Below are 15,072 nucleotides of genomic sequence, written 5' to 3'. Positions count from 1 at the left end.
AGTGTTGTTGTTGTTTTTTTGCCAAGTCTTGACCAACTCTTTGTGACCCCATGAAATACAGCACACCAGGCTCCTCTGTCTTTCACCGTCTCCTGGAGCTTGCTCAAACTCATGCCCATCGAGTCGGTGACGCCACCAACCATCTCATCCTCTGACATCCCTTCTCTTCCCACCTTCAATCTTTCCCAGCATCAGGGTCTTTTCCAATAAGTCATCTCTTCACATCAGGTGGCCAAAGTATTGGAGCTTTAGCTTCAGCATCAGTCCTTCCAGTGAATATTCAGGGTTGATTTCCTTTAGGATTGAGTGGTTTAATCTCCTTGTAGTCCAAGGAACTCTCAAGAGTCTTCTCCAGCACCACAGTTCAAAAGCATCAATTCTCTGGTGCTCTGCCTTCTTTATGGTCCAACTCTCACATCCGTACACGACCACTGGAAAAACCATAGCTTTGAGTGTACGGACCTTTGTCAGCAAAGCAATATCTGTGTGTTTTGGTATGCTGTCCGGGTCTGTCATAGCTTTCTTTTCAAGGAGCAAGCATCTTTTAATTTCATGGCTGCCATCAGCGTCCACAGTGATTTTGGAGCCCAAGAAAATAAAATCTGCCACTGTTTCCACTTTTTCCCCATCTATTTGCCATGGACTGATGGGGTTAGATGCCCTGATCTTAGTATTTTGAGTGCTGAGTTTCAAGCCAGCTTTTTCACTCTCCTCTTTCATCATCCTCAGGAGGCTTTTTAGTTCCTCTTCACTTTCTGCCATTAGGGTGGTATCCTTGACAGCTCAGTGGGTAAAGAATCCGCCTGTGATGCAGGAGACCCTGGTTTGATTCCTGGGGTGGGAAGATCTCCTGGAGAAGGGAAAGGCTACCCACTCCAGTGTTCCGGCCGGGAGCACTCCATGGGCTGCACATAGTCCGTGGGGGCAACTCCCACTTTCACTTTCCCCGTGAAAGCAGAGGTGCTTCTCGCCTCACTTCAGCTTTCGTGTGTGCCCCATTCAGGGCTCCATTCAAGTCCCTAGAGTAGTCCTCACAAATCGTGGCTGTCCAGTATGTCTCTTTACTGAATGAATGAAAACATGATTTAAACAATGTGATTCATTTTAAAAATGAAGCCAGTCAAGTGAAAAGCCCTGTCAATAGATGCCATGTCTTCTGATTCACTCTTCAGAGTCCATCTTCAACTAGTTCCCAGATGACAGAGACCCTGAAACATAGCATCCTGTGAAATACTAATCAAGACCCCTTCAGTTTATTTGGTGTGTGTGTAGATTACAAACTGATTCCAAAATCTATACGGTGAGGTGATGCAAGGGCAGCCAAGATAATCTTGAAGAAGAACAAGATGACCTATGCTGATATTACAACTTACTTAAAGGCAGTGTAGTGAAGACACTGTGATATCATCACAATTATAGAAAAATAGGTTCAGAAATGGAGGCAGCCCTATCTGGACATTTGATTTATAGAAGCAAAACAATCTTCTTCCCAATAAATGAAACTTTTGAAAATTCATATTCTCAAAAATAAAATTTGATCCCTAATGTATATCATAAACAAAAATAAACTCAAGGTACACTGGAAGTCCAAATGTAAGAAGGTAAAACAGTTTAGATTCTAGTACATAATGTAAAAATAACTTCTAAATCTAAAAGCAGAAAAAATTTATTAAATTAGGTATAAAAAGTACTACCTATATAGAGGGAAAATTATCATAGTGGGTAACACTGAAATTAATAAATTATTTAATTGAAAGACATCCTTAAGCCACAGAGTGGAAATGACAATTAGAATACATAAACTGATAAAGAGTTTGTGTCCAGAATATATAAAGAATTCTAGCAAATAAGTACAAGACAGAAAATCCAATTAAAAAATGTGAAGAAACCTGTATAGGTACTTTTAAAAGAGAATGTCAAAATAGACAATAAAAAACTCCTCTACCTCATTGGTTAGCAATGCAAGCTAAAACTACAAGGTCAAAAGCACTAACCAGAATGGATAAAATCAGGAAAACTGACAATGCAAAGTGCTGCTGAGGGTGCGGGCGCCTGTGTGCTCAGCAGCTCAATCGCATCCACTCAGTGCGACCCTATGGGCTGCGGCCTCCCAGGTGCCTTTGTCCCCGGAAATCTCCAGGCAAGGATCCTGGAGTGGGTTGCTGTCTCCTCCTCCAGGGGATCCTCCTGACCCAGGGATCAAACCCGCGTCTCCTGCACTGCGGGTGGGTTCTTCACCACGGGGTCATGGAGGGAAGCCCTGAGACTCTCTGAGGAAGCCCGCGGAGGACACAGAACGACAGTAGTTTCCTGCCTGCTAAAAAGGACGTAAACTGGTAAAACCGCCTGGGAACAGCTTAGCATTAAACACTGAAGTTGAGTATGTGTGTAAACCTAAGACGTTGCGATTTTGCTTTTGTATATACACCTCCAAGTGATAGCTGCACGTGTCAAAGGCATGTACAAGGTTACTAATGGCCCGCATGGGAAGTTCTGTAATACTGCAAACTGGAGGCGACCTAAATGCCCGTTCATTAGATTATATAAGCTACAGTAGACGAATACAATGCAATATTAACCAGCAATAATACGAATGACCTGCAGCTATATCACAGCTGCATCAATAGCAGGGGTGGGTCTCACATCATAAGCTAAGCAAAGCAGCCAAAGACAAAACAATGCGTACCGTCTGATTCTACTTAGATAAAGTTTAAAAGCACAGAAGAGTGATGTATGATATGAGAAGTCAGGGTAATGGTGAAGATAGGAGGGAGAGGTTATTGATCGGAAGGGACATGAGAGGAATGTCCAAAGTGCTGGAATTTGTTTCATCTGACCTGGGTGTGAAAGTGGAAAGTGAAGTGAGTAAAGCTACAGAGCTAAAAAGAAAGAAAGAAAGAGGCCGGGGAGGGTGAGACAGAATGGAATCCCGGCACCAGAGGGAAATGGGTTACTGCTTTACACCGAATGGTTCAAGTAGGCCTCATTGAGAAAGTTACTGTCGATAATCGATTATCATAGTGGGTTGGCCAAAAAGTTCATTTGGGTTTTTCCGTAAGACCTGGTGAACGCTTTGTCTCAGCCTACACAACATTTTCTTTCTTTCCTTCTAAAGCTTCATTATCTTCTAACATTTGACTCCTGGCTAGAATAAAGCTCTGAAAGGGCTGGGATCTTTGCTTTGTTTACTGATGTACTTCATACACCTAGAACAGATATGTGGTACATAGTATTGTATTGGCTGAATGACCAAATTTCAAATGTATTATTATTGTCACTCAGCATTTTGTGGGGATAATAGCATATCACTCACCATACTATCAGACATAAAAAAATTTACTTTAGAAACTTCTGTTCAATTCTACTAAAGGCTTCCTGGATAGTAAAACAAAAGATTTCATTTGTATTTCCTTGTACAAATTCTATTTATTCTACTATTTCCACGGCAATAATGTTCTCTCATCTTGTTTGCCCCACTGGAAAAAATAAATGCCCTGTGAGCGGTGGAACAATCACTACCATTTCCTGTTTTCCCAAAATGTCCCTTGTGCATCTTACCACTATTTCCCCCTGCTGCTAGGTCGCTTCAGTCGTGTCCAACTCTGTGCGACCCCATAGACGGCAGCCCACCAGGCTTCCCCGTCCTTGGGATTCTCCAGGCAAGAACACTGGAGTGGGTTGCCCGTTCCTTCTCCAATGCATGAAGTGAAAAGTGAAAGTGAAGTCGCTTAGTCGTGTCTGACCCTCAGCGACCCCGTGGACTGCAGCCTTCCAGGCTCCCTTGTCCATGGGATTTTCCAGGCAAGAGCACTGGAGTGGGGTGCCATTGCCTTCTCCATTTCCCCCTATTCAAGAGCATGTAAAAAGCGGCTCTTTAACAAAACAGAGTTTCATTATAGACTAAGTATGATCTAAGTTTTCATTTTTTTTCATATTGATATATGCCTTCCAACTCGATATAAGAATAAATCCCTTGAAAACAGATCTTTTCAGTGTAGCATACTGTCTCCGGTATGCTACACAGCTCAGAAACAATCATCAAATGAATAAATTAATAAAGAGCAATAAAGGAGTAGATTATTTACTCACAAAAGCTGCTGCCCAAAACGGGAATCCCGACAGTATTGCAAAAGGAAGATATACTTTTTGAAATGCTAGAATTTGTGAGACTAACAAATATGTCCAGAGCAGTCCCAGGGTGTGAACAAACAGACCAGTCATTATTTGCACGGCCTGAGAGAAAAGAACATCATTAATTACTTACTTCTATTCCAGTTCAACCTTTGAAAGGAACACACATCAAGAAAACGCCAAGGTGGAGGGGGAAAGTGATAACCTAACATAATTTTAGGATTTTCAACGTTTAACTCAAATGAGGAGGGTTTGTTAATATTTCAGAGTAGTTTGCGGATATAGTGACTATATACATGTCCAGTAAAATTGTACTAAGAGCCTGTTTATCTGCTGCATTCGAGAGGCTGCAGGGCACGAGCCTTGGAGCCCTGAACTCAACACTCCTCAGCGCCTGCATGTGGTCAGCGGTCCTCACCTGCAGAGGCCGCTTGTTGGTTTTACAGGCTGTTATTCCTGGCATTGCTGACCTTACCTGCCTTTCGCACATGGTCCCAAAACTGGGCCTTGGACTTTGATTCCGTTTTGCCCACCCATCATGCCCGCTTTTGACGGTGGTTGTCAGAGTCCTGGGTCCTGTATAAAGAAGAGCTTAAGAAAGAGCGAGCCCTTGAGTTACCTGGTTTTCTCCAGCTCTTCCAGGGGCCTGTTACCTGGCGTGTGGATTGTGGATGATTTCTGCCCACTAAAGTCAGCCTAAGTACGACAGCTTCAGAGCCACAGAAGGGCAATTCTAAGCTCGCTATGTAGAGCCCCCCGACATCTCGCTGTAGGGCCTTTCAGTTTGTTTTCAGAGATGTTTCTCAGCTGTGCCTGCTTCTGCCACAGCTGAACAAGCCACTCCTCCCTGCTCCTGTTCATCCACCAAACACAGGAATTCAGCTTGAAAAAAAACCAAACCAAAGGAGTCATACTGGCATTCAGAACCTAAACTCTCTTGCCTTACTGTATCTCATATTTTAAAAAATAATTTAATTTCTTTCTTTTTTTTTTTGGCCACACCTGTGGGGCATGAAGAATCTTAGTTCTCCAGCCAGGGACCAAACCTGCGCCCTGTGCAGTGGAGGAACACAGAGGCTGAAGCACTTGACCGCCAGGAAAGTCTGTGCAACTCATATTTCCAGAATGTCTGGGTAAACTGATATCCTTTTCCTCAAAAAACATATCCTCTTAAGCAGGATCACTTCCTCTTGAAGTCTGCAGCAGGCTTCCGTTCTGGTCATGTGATGATGAGCGGAGCTAAGAAGGGCTAGTTGGGGCGATCCCCCCTCACCTGGAGAGTACTCTGACAGCCCCCGGGCACGAGCTCTGCATCGAGCGGCGCCTGCGGCAGGCTGCGGCGGAAGGAAGGGGCCAGCGGACGCCGCATTCGACAGGGCTTTTCCCACTACTGCGGCGGCGCGGAGTTTTAGCTCCTTGCTGAAGCTGGAATACACTGACGTTTTCTAAAGTCTGAGTTTAGAAGATCGAAGGGTTAAAAAAAATTTTCATTTCCAAATAATTATAGATTGCAAAAATAGTACAGAGAGGTCCAGTGTCTCCTGAACCTGGAGGCTCCGAGTGGTTTCACGACCGCATCGCGGCGCCGGGATGCGGAGACGGAGCTCGGTGGGCGCGGGCTCATCGCGCTGCGCCATTTCCTCGCGCCTCTTCCTGTCTCCCACCACCATAATCAAGAAACAGAACTTTTAAATTACTACAAAGGGATCGTTCATCGCACACCTCTCTAATCACTCTCCTTCCAACTTCCTTAATGTCTGGAAATCACTGTTTTCCATCTCTACGCTTGTGTCACTCTGAGAATGTCATATAAATTGAATAATTCAGCATGTAACTTTTGAGACGGACTTTTCCCACTCAGCTCAATGCCCTTGAAACCCATCTAAGTTGTCGTGGGTCTCAATGCATCTTCTTTCATGCGCGATGTGGATGCCCATAGTTATCAGTTATTCACCTACTGAGGCGATTTCCACTTCGATGGTTTCCACCCTGGGGGCTGTTACGAATCAACTGCTGTCTCCTCCTGCGCTCTTCGGTTGTAGCAGCAGAGCGATACCGGCCTCTTCAGGCCATTCAAGCGGTGCTCCCTCCTCTGTTTTCTGGAAAAGATTACGAAGAACTGGTGCTGCTAAGCATTCTTAGAATATTTGGCAGAATTCTTTGGTGAAATATCCAGGCCCGGCCATTTCTTTTTCAGGAGTTTTTAAATTACAAATTCAAGAGCATTTTGTATCTTTCCATTTCTCTGTGCCATTTTCAATTTCTTTTACCAACATTTCACAGTTTTCAGAGTACAGGCCTTTCAACTGCTTCAAGTTCATTCCTTGATATTCTTTTTGATGTAATTTCTTTTTTTTTGATAGTTCATCATTAATGCACAAAAAGAAGTAGATTTCTGTATATTAATCTTGTATCCTGCAACTTTACTGAAATCGTTTAGTATTTTTAATAGTTTTTGGGTGCAGATTTAGGGTTTTCTCCATACAGCGTCATGCCATCTGCAAATAGTGAGTTTTGCTTCTTCCTTTCCAACTTGGGTTCATTTTCTTTCTTTTTCTTGACTGATTTCTGTGGCTAGGACCTCTAATACCATGTTAAGTAGAAGTGGTAAAAATGGATATCCTTGTCTTATTCCTGATTTTAGAGGATAAGCTTTTAGCTTTTCACCATCATGCATGATGTTAGCTGTGGATTTGTCCAAAATGGCCCTTATTATGTTCAGTCCCGTTCCCTGTAACCACTCCAGTACTCCTGCCTGGAAAATCCCACGGACGGAGGAGCCTGCTGGGCTGCAGTCCACGGGGTTGCTAAGAGTCTGCACGACTAAGCGACTTCACTTTCGCTTTTCACTTTCATGCATTGGAGAAGGAAATGGCAACCCACTCCAGTGATCTTGCCTGGAGAATCCCATGGACGGAGGAGCCTGGTAGGCTGCAGTCCACGGGGTCGCCAAGAGTCGGGCTGAGCAGCTTCACTTTCACTTTTCACTTTCATGCATTGGAGAAGGAAATGGCAACCCACTCCAGTGTTCTTGCCTGGAGAATCCCAGAGACAGTGGGCCCCTGTCTATGGGGTCGCACAGAGTCGGACACAACTGAAGCGACTTAGCAGCAGCAGCAGCAGCATGTTCCATTTATACTCATTTTGATAATTTTTTTAAAAATCATGAATGGGTGTTAAATGTTGTTAAATGCTTCTTCTGTGTATACTGAAATGATCATGTGATTTTTATCCCTTTTAAAATTGCGGTGTATCATATTGGTTGATTTGCAGATATTGAACCATCCTGGCCTCCCTGGAGTACATCCTACTTCATCCCAGGGTATGATCCTCCCACAGCTGCGCTCTCTCCTTGGCAGCAGCAGCCTTTGCCCTGGAGTGGAGCAGCGCAAGAGGGCTCAGAGTGAGGTGCTCGGCTTAGATCAGCATGTACACTCGGGTAGTTGTGGGATATGCCAGTCAGGGTCGCAGGCAGCTTCAACAGGCTTGGTCTGCCTTGCTTCGTGATTGAGTGAGCATGTGAACACCCCTTACGAGCAGAGTAGAGCTTTTTCACCGCTCCACTGTCCATCTGGAGCTGGTTTTCAAGCGTGTTAAGGGAGCGTGCCCTCCCTGTGTTGGACCCCAGGTGTGGAGTGCCCAGTCTTCATTTCCCAGAGAGGATCTCTGAGACTGTGTGATCCTCTCTCTGCGTCGGCCTCCTAGAGACACGGATCCTGACCTGACCTCTTCTCCTCCCTTCAAGCCTGACTTTGTGTGGTTCTTCCTATAGCGCTGGCTATGTAAGAGTTTTCTGCCAGCTTCAGTCTGCCTTCTGTGAGGAGCACTCCACATGCAGATGTGTTTTGATGTGCTTGTTGGGGGCCAAGAGCTGTGTCTGCTTCTGCTCTGCCCTCTGGATCTCCTCTCACATGGAATAATTTTTATAGTCATACTTAAAGTTGACTGATTCTTTTCTCTGCCCTGTCCATACCCTCGTTGAACTCATCTGGTGAGTTTTTTTCCAGTTATTGCATTTTTCAGTTATAAAATTTCCATTTGGTTTTCTCTATTTCTTCTATTTCTTTTCTTTGAATTTTTATCTGTAAATGTGTTTTGAGTATGTTCATGATTGCTCGTTGTTACATTTTACTTAAAAATTCTTATCAGATAATTCTAACAACAGTGTAGTTCTGGTATTGGCATCTACTCACTGTCTTTTCTCATGCAGTTGAGATTTTCCTGGTTATTTTTTGGATGAGTGATTTTCACTTGTACCGTGGACACCACTTTGCAAATAAAGGTCTATACAGTCAAAGTTGTGGTTTTTCTAGTAGTCATGTACGGATGGGAGTTGGACTATAAAGAAGGCTGAGCACTGAAGAATTGATGCTTTTAAACTGTGGTGTTGGAGAAGACTCTTGAGAGTCCCTTGGACTGCAAGGAGATCAAACCATTCAATCTTAAAGGAAATCACCCCTGAATATTCATTGGAAGGATTGATGCTGAAGTTGAAGGTCCAATACTTTGGCCACCTGATGTGAAGCGATGACTAACTGGAAAAGACCCTGATGCTGGGAAAGACTGAAGGCAAAAGGAGAAGGGAGTAGCAGAGGATGAGATGATTAGATGGCATCACTGACTCAATGGACATGAATTTGAGCAAACTCCAGGAGATAGTGGAGGACAGTGGAGCCTGGTGTGCTGCAGTCCATGGGGTTGCAAACAGTCAGACACAGCTTAGCAACTGAACAACAACCTGGCTGAGAAAATAGGCTTTCCTCGTTGTTGTTTTTTTTTCTTGTGCTTAATGGTGTTTTTGGGTTACAGGCTTCTTGAGCACCCAGTTCTGGAGATTTGAAGAAAAGTAAACAAAATACCCCAGGAAACCCACCACCATGTCATTCTTTGGATTTCAAGGTCCCTAGCTCTTCTGCCTCCTGTGAATCTTTCAGTCTTCCTTGTCCCAAGTTTTAGCTGTAACTCGTGGCAGGAATAGAGAAAAGTCTATCTACTTCACCTTGTCTGAAACTGGAAAGTAGAATTAAATGCGATCTAAACTCTTAGATAATGGTAGCTCTCATTAGCAGGACAGTAACGTGACCAGTAACAGATGTATTCTCAGAAACACTTTATTCCTTCTCAATAACCATATCAGATCAGTGGAAAAGGAGGGTAGGGATCTAGATCTTACCATCATAAAACTGGGAATGAGGAGTGGAAACTTGGGTTCATAGTCTGCTTTGCAGAAGGCTTTTGGTACAATTCTTGTTGAGGTCAGGTAGATCTTCAGTAAGGGAAGGCAATAAAAGAACTGAGGTGTCAGAAACATTCCTGGACCAAGCTTTAACCCTGTTGGTTTAATTCCCAGTCTGGATCCATCATCCAAAAATGTGGGTGGCTAATGAAAAAGGATGTAACCTGCTATATTTGACAAGCCAATTGGGAAAACAGTGCCATGTCTGCAGGGTGATTTCAAGAACATAGTGCCATTACAATCACGGTCCCCAATGCTGGACGGTCTGCAGATTTTCCTGAATATTGTTCCCACAATCTGACCATTTCATTTGGGACCACTGTCATCATCAGCTCAGCTTAAGATAATTTATAGATGCCAAAAAGGGATTTTTATACATAGTTCCAGACTCAGAGTATATTTCTTGGGAGTATGACTAGGTTGCAGTGGTTTGAGGTTATTTAAATATAGTTGATAGATTCATAATTTTTGCTTTATTTAACTTTAATATAGTTGATTGGAAGAGGGTGTTTGCTATGACCAGTGCATTCTCTTGGCAAAACTCTATTAGTCTTCGCCCTGCTTCATTCTGTATTCCAAGGCCAAATTTGCCTGTTACTCCAGGTGTTTCTTGACTTCCTACTTTTGCATTCCAGTCCTCTATAATGAAAAGGACATCTTTTTTGGGTGTTAGTTCTAAAAGGTCTTGTAGGTCTTCATAGAACCATTCAACCTCAGCTTCTTCAGTGTTACTGGTTGGGGCATAGACTTGGATTACCATGATATTGAATGGTTTGCCTTGGAAACGAACAGAGATCATTCCATTGTTTTTGAGATTGCATCCAAGTACTGCATTTCGGACTCTTTTGTTGACCATGATGGCTACTCCATTTCTTCTGAGGGATTCCTGCCTGCAGTAGTAGATATAATGGTCATCTGAGTTAAATTCACCCATTCCAGTCCATTTTAATTCTCTGATTCCTAGAATGTCGACATTCATTCTTGCCATCTCTTGTTTGACCACTGCCTTGATTCATGGACCTAACATTCCAGGTTCCTATGCAATATTGCTCTTTACAGCATCGGACCTTGCTTCTATCACCAGTCACATCCACAGCTGGGTATTGTTTTTGCTTTGGCTCCATCCCTTCATTCTTTCTGGAGTTATTTCTCCACTGATCTCCAGTAGCATATTGGGCACCTACTGACCTGGGGAGTTCCTCTTTCAGTATCCTGAAACATCATATCCTGGACATCACCAGATGGTCAACACCAAAATCAGATTGATTACATTCTTTGCAGCCAAAGATGAAGAAACTCTATACAGTCAACAAAAACAGACCAGGAGCTGACTGTGGCTCAGATCATGAACTCCTTATTGCCAAATTCAGACTTAAATTGAAGAAAGTAAGGAAAACCACTCGACCATTCAGGTATGACCTAAATCAAATCCCTTATGATTATACAGTGGAAGTGAGAAATAGATTTAACGGCCTAGATCTGACAGATAGAGTGCCTGATGAACTATGGAATGAGGTTCATGACATTGTACAGGAGACAGGGATCAAGACCATCCCCATGGAAAAGAAATGCAAAAAAGCAAAATGTTTGTCTGAGGAGGCCTTACAAATAGCTGTGAAAAGAAGAGAAGTGAAAAGCAAAGGAGAAAAGGAAAGATATAAGCATCCGAATGCAGAGTTCCAAAGAATAGCAAGAAGAGATAAGAAAACCTTCTTCAGCGATCAATGCAAAGAAATAGAGGAAAAGAACAGAATGGGAAAGACTAGAGATCTCTTCAAGAAAATTAGAGATACCAAGGGAACATTTCATGCAAAGATGGGCTCGATAAAGGACAGAAATGGTATGGACTTAACAGAAGCGGAAGATATTAAGAAGAGGTGGCAAGAATACACAGAAGAACTGTACAAAAAAGATCTTCATGACCCGGATAATCACTATGGTGTGATAACTCACCTAGAGCCAGACATCCTAGAATGTGAAGTCAAGTGGGCCTTAGAAAGCATCATTACGAACAAAGCTAGTGGAGGTGATGGAATTCCAGTTGAGCTGTTTCAAATCCTGAAAGATGATTCTGTGAAAGTGCTGCACTCAATATGGCAGCAAATTTGGAAAGCTCAGCAGTGTCCATGGGACTGGAAAAGGTCAGTTTTCATTCCAATCCCTAAGAAAGGCAATGACAAAGAATGCTCAAACTACCACACAATTGCACTCATCTCACATGCTAGTAAAGTAATGCTCAAAATTCTCCAATCCAGGCTTCAGCAATACAGGAACCATGAACTTCCTGATGTTCAAGCTGGTTTTAGAAAAGGCAGAGGAACCAGAGATCAAATTGCCAACATCTGCTGGATCATGGAAAAAGCAAGAGAGTTCCAGAAAAACATCGATTTCTGCTTTATTGACTATGCCAAAGCTTTTGACTGTGTGGATCACAATAAACTGTGGAAAATTCTGAAAGAGATGGGAATACCAGACCACCTGACCTGCCTCTTGAGAAATCTGTATGCACGTCAGGAAGCAAGTTAGAACTGGACATGGAACAACAAACTGGTTCCAAATAGGAAAAGGAGTACATCAAGGCTGTATATTGTCACCCTGCTTATTTAACTTCTATGCGGAGTACATCATGAGAAACGCTGGACTGGAAGAAGCACAAGCTGGAATCAAGATTGCTGGGAGAAACATCAATAACCTCAGATATGCAGATGACAACACCCTTACGGCAGAAAGTGAAGAGGAGCTAAAAAGCCTCTTGATGAAAGTGAAAGAGGAGAGTGAAAATGTTGGCTTAAAGCTCAATATTCAGAAAATGAAGATCATGGCATCTGGCCCCATCACTTCATGGCAAATAGATGGGGAAAGAGTGGAAACAGTGTCAGACTTTCTTTTGGGGGGCTCCAAAATCACTGCAGATGGTGACTGCAGCCATGAAATTAAAACACACTTACTCCTTGGAAGAAAAGTTATGACCAACCTAGACAGCATATTGAAAAGCAGAGACATTACTTTGCCGACTAAGGTCCGTCTAGTCGAGGCTATGGTTTTTCCAGTACTCGTGTAAGGATGTGAGAGTTGGACTGTGAAGAAGGCTGAGCGCCGAAGAATTGATGCTTTTGAACTGTGGTGTTGGAGAAGACTCTTGAGAGTCCCTTGGACTGCAAGGAGATCCAACCAGGCCATTCTGAAGGAGATCAGCCCTGGGATTTCTTTGGAAGAAATGATGCTGAAGCCGAAACTCCAGTACTTTGGCCACCGCATGCAAAGAGTTGACTCATTGGAAAAGACTCTGATGCTGGGAGGGATTGGGGGCAGGAGGAGAAGGAGACAACAGAGGATGAGATGCTGGATGGCATCACGGACTCGATGGACGTGAGTCTGAGTGAACTCCGGGAGTTGGTGACGGACAGGGAGGCCTGGTGTGCTGCCATTCATGGGGTCGCAAAGAGTCAGACATGACTGAGCAACTGAACTGAACTGATACTGATGTTTGACAGAAAACAACAATTCTATAAAGCAATTATCCTTCAATTAAAAAATAAATAAATTTTAAAAAGAAATTGCAACATTTTAGTAATTTTCTTAAGTAGCCTTTAGTTCTTACCCCTAACAGTCTTGCTTCCTGTCTTATCCACACAGGATTTCGCGGCATTTTTCACTAGGATAAAAGAGAGAAATGAGAAGATAAATGCTTTTTTTCTATAGGAAAATACGGAGACAAATAAGTACTAATTATGTCCTTGAGTAAGATGCTTAAAATTGAGGGAAATTTAATTCTACAGCTGTTCATTTTTCACTGTTTTATAATTCCCTGCGAGATGTTTTTCATCAAACCAATATCACTACCTTGAAAAATCCAGTAATTAGTTCTCAAATACTTTTGTTCATTTAACAACCTTTTGTTCATTTAACAACCTTCTATCGGACTCTCTGTGTGTGTGTTAGTTGTCTAGTTGTGTCCAACTCTTTGCAACGCTATGGACTGTGGCCCACCAGGCTCCTCTGTCCGTGGAATCTCCAGGCAAGAATATTGGAGTGAGCTCCCATTCCCTTCTCCTGGGGATCTTGCCAACTCAGGGATTGAACCCATGTCTCCTGTGTTGCTGGCAGATTCTTCACAGTGTGAGCCACCAGGGAAACCCAAGGAGGACTGTAAAAAACAGTTTATGGTGGTTGCTCCAACCCGTCAGTCCCTCTTGATATGACCCATGTCCCCACAGGGTCAAAAAAGTTGGATTTTTTGTCTTGCTGAGTTTCTCATGGCACCTGGTTCATTTCTTGCCTTTAGATTATGTAATCATATCTGTTCATACAATACAATAAATGTACACATGTACCTTTGTTTTGCTAATGCTAGTAAGAGATGTTTTTTTTTTTTTTCTTGCAAGCAAATTGTCTTTTTTTAAAAAAATCACCTTGTCCTCTAATTTTTCTCACATGGCAATCTACTCTCACAATGTAATCTCCCGAATCTCCAAAGTCTGGCACCTTTTCTCCCCCTTCAAGCTCTTTATTTTATAGCCGTATCAGAAATATGAGACTTTGTCTTTAAATTCTTCACTAATAAACTTTTCCTTCCATTTACACGAACTCTCAAGGTTTGAGTTCTCTCAGCTGGCCTGCTGAAGTCTGAAAGAGGTAGAAAAGTATAGCAGAAAGAGCCAAATTTGAGTTCAAATCTTGTCCTTACCCATATCCTTTAATCTTTCACAGGGTGATTCCTCAGCAGCAAAACCCCTCTAGGATTGTGCAGGGGGCCAAATAAGACTAACTGGTAGAAAACGGAAACAACACCTTGCGTCGGGAATGCCGGCCTTTGGCATGGTCTACGCCAACCGTGGGTCCCTGCTCACCGCATCAGAGGGCGAGCCAGGGGGCCCCGATCTCGCAGGAGGAGCCTTCGTTCCGGACCCCGCAGCCGGGGCGGCAGCACTGGCCGAGCCGGTCCTGCCTCCTCGGCTGGGCCCCGCATCCCGCTCGCGGCTCCAGCGCAGCAGTTGCGGCCGAGAGGGCGGCTTCCGGCGGCTGCGCGAGGGCCCCCGGGGACGCGTGCGCGGTGCGGCCTCGCCGCGCTGCCCAGCCTGCAGGTTCCCGGGACAGGATAAGCATGAGCTGGAGGGGCAGAGGACAGGGCAATGGCAGCCCACTCCAGGCCCCTTGCCTGGAGACCCCCGTGGACGGAGGAGCCTGGCGGGCCGTGGCCCATGGGGTCGCAGAGAGTCGGGCACTGCTGAAGTGACTGAGCACGCTCGCAGGCGGTTAGCAGAGACAAAGCCTCTGCTGCCTGTGTCGGCGTGGCTCTGCGTCTGTGAGCATCACAGTCTGGGCCACGCCCGATCATTCCCTGGCTGCTTCAACAGAGACACCGCCATCAAACACACGATCTCCTCCCCCTCTTCCGCCGGGGTTGTATTGGCAACAGTCTGTCTGCGTTTAATCCTCACAAGCTGTACCGGGAAGAGAGCTGCTCAGCAAAGCTGGGTTCCAGGTTTTATCAGATGCTTGGTGCTCCAGCGAAATACTTATCTTTCCTGTACCTTTGGTGGTTTTCCTGTACAATGGAATAATATATTTTCACTAAGTTACTCTCAGAACTGGGTTATACAAGTTTAAAATTGCTGTAAACAGGTCCCAACAACTAATATATTAGAATCCTAGCTTGAGAGCCATCTCCATGATGCGTGATACTTGGTACTATCAGTTCAGTT

General features: G+C 44.0%; 1 long non-coding RNA gene across 1 annotated transcript in view; it reads right to left on the bottom strand.

The window, feature by feature from the left end:
• LOC114118340 (uncharacterized) overlaps positions 1-14,393 on the bottom strand; it is a 36,229-nt gene extending 21,836 nt beyond the window's left edge. The window contains exons 1-2 of the long non-coding RNA XR_003591747.3: positions 14,055-14,393; positions 12,969-13,022 (exon numbers count right to left, since the gene is read on the bottom strand). This is a non-coding gene — a long non-coding RNA (uncharacterized LOC114118340). The remainder of the gene's footprint in view (positions 1-12,968; positions 13,023-14,054) is intronic.
• Between the last annotated feature and the right edge of the window lie 679 nt (positions 14,394-15,072).

This window comes from Ovis aries, chromosome 15 (assembly GCF_016772045.2).
Source record: "Ovis aries strain OAR_USU_Benz2616 breed Rambouillet chromosome 15, ARS-UI_Ramb_v3.0, whole genome shotgun sequence".
NCBI lineage: Eukaryota > Metazoa > Chordata > Mammalia > Artiodactyla > Bovidae > Ovis > Ovis aries.
Note: the sequence above shows the minus strand (reverse complement) of the source record. Positions and strands in the feature narration are given on the sequence as shown.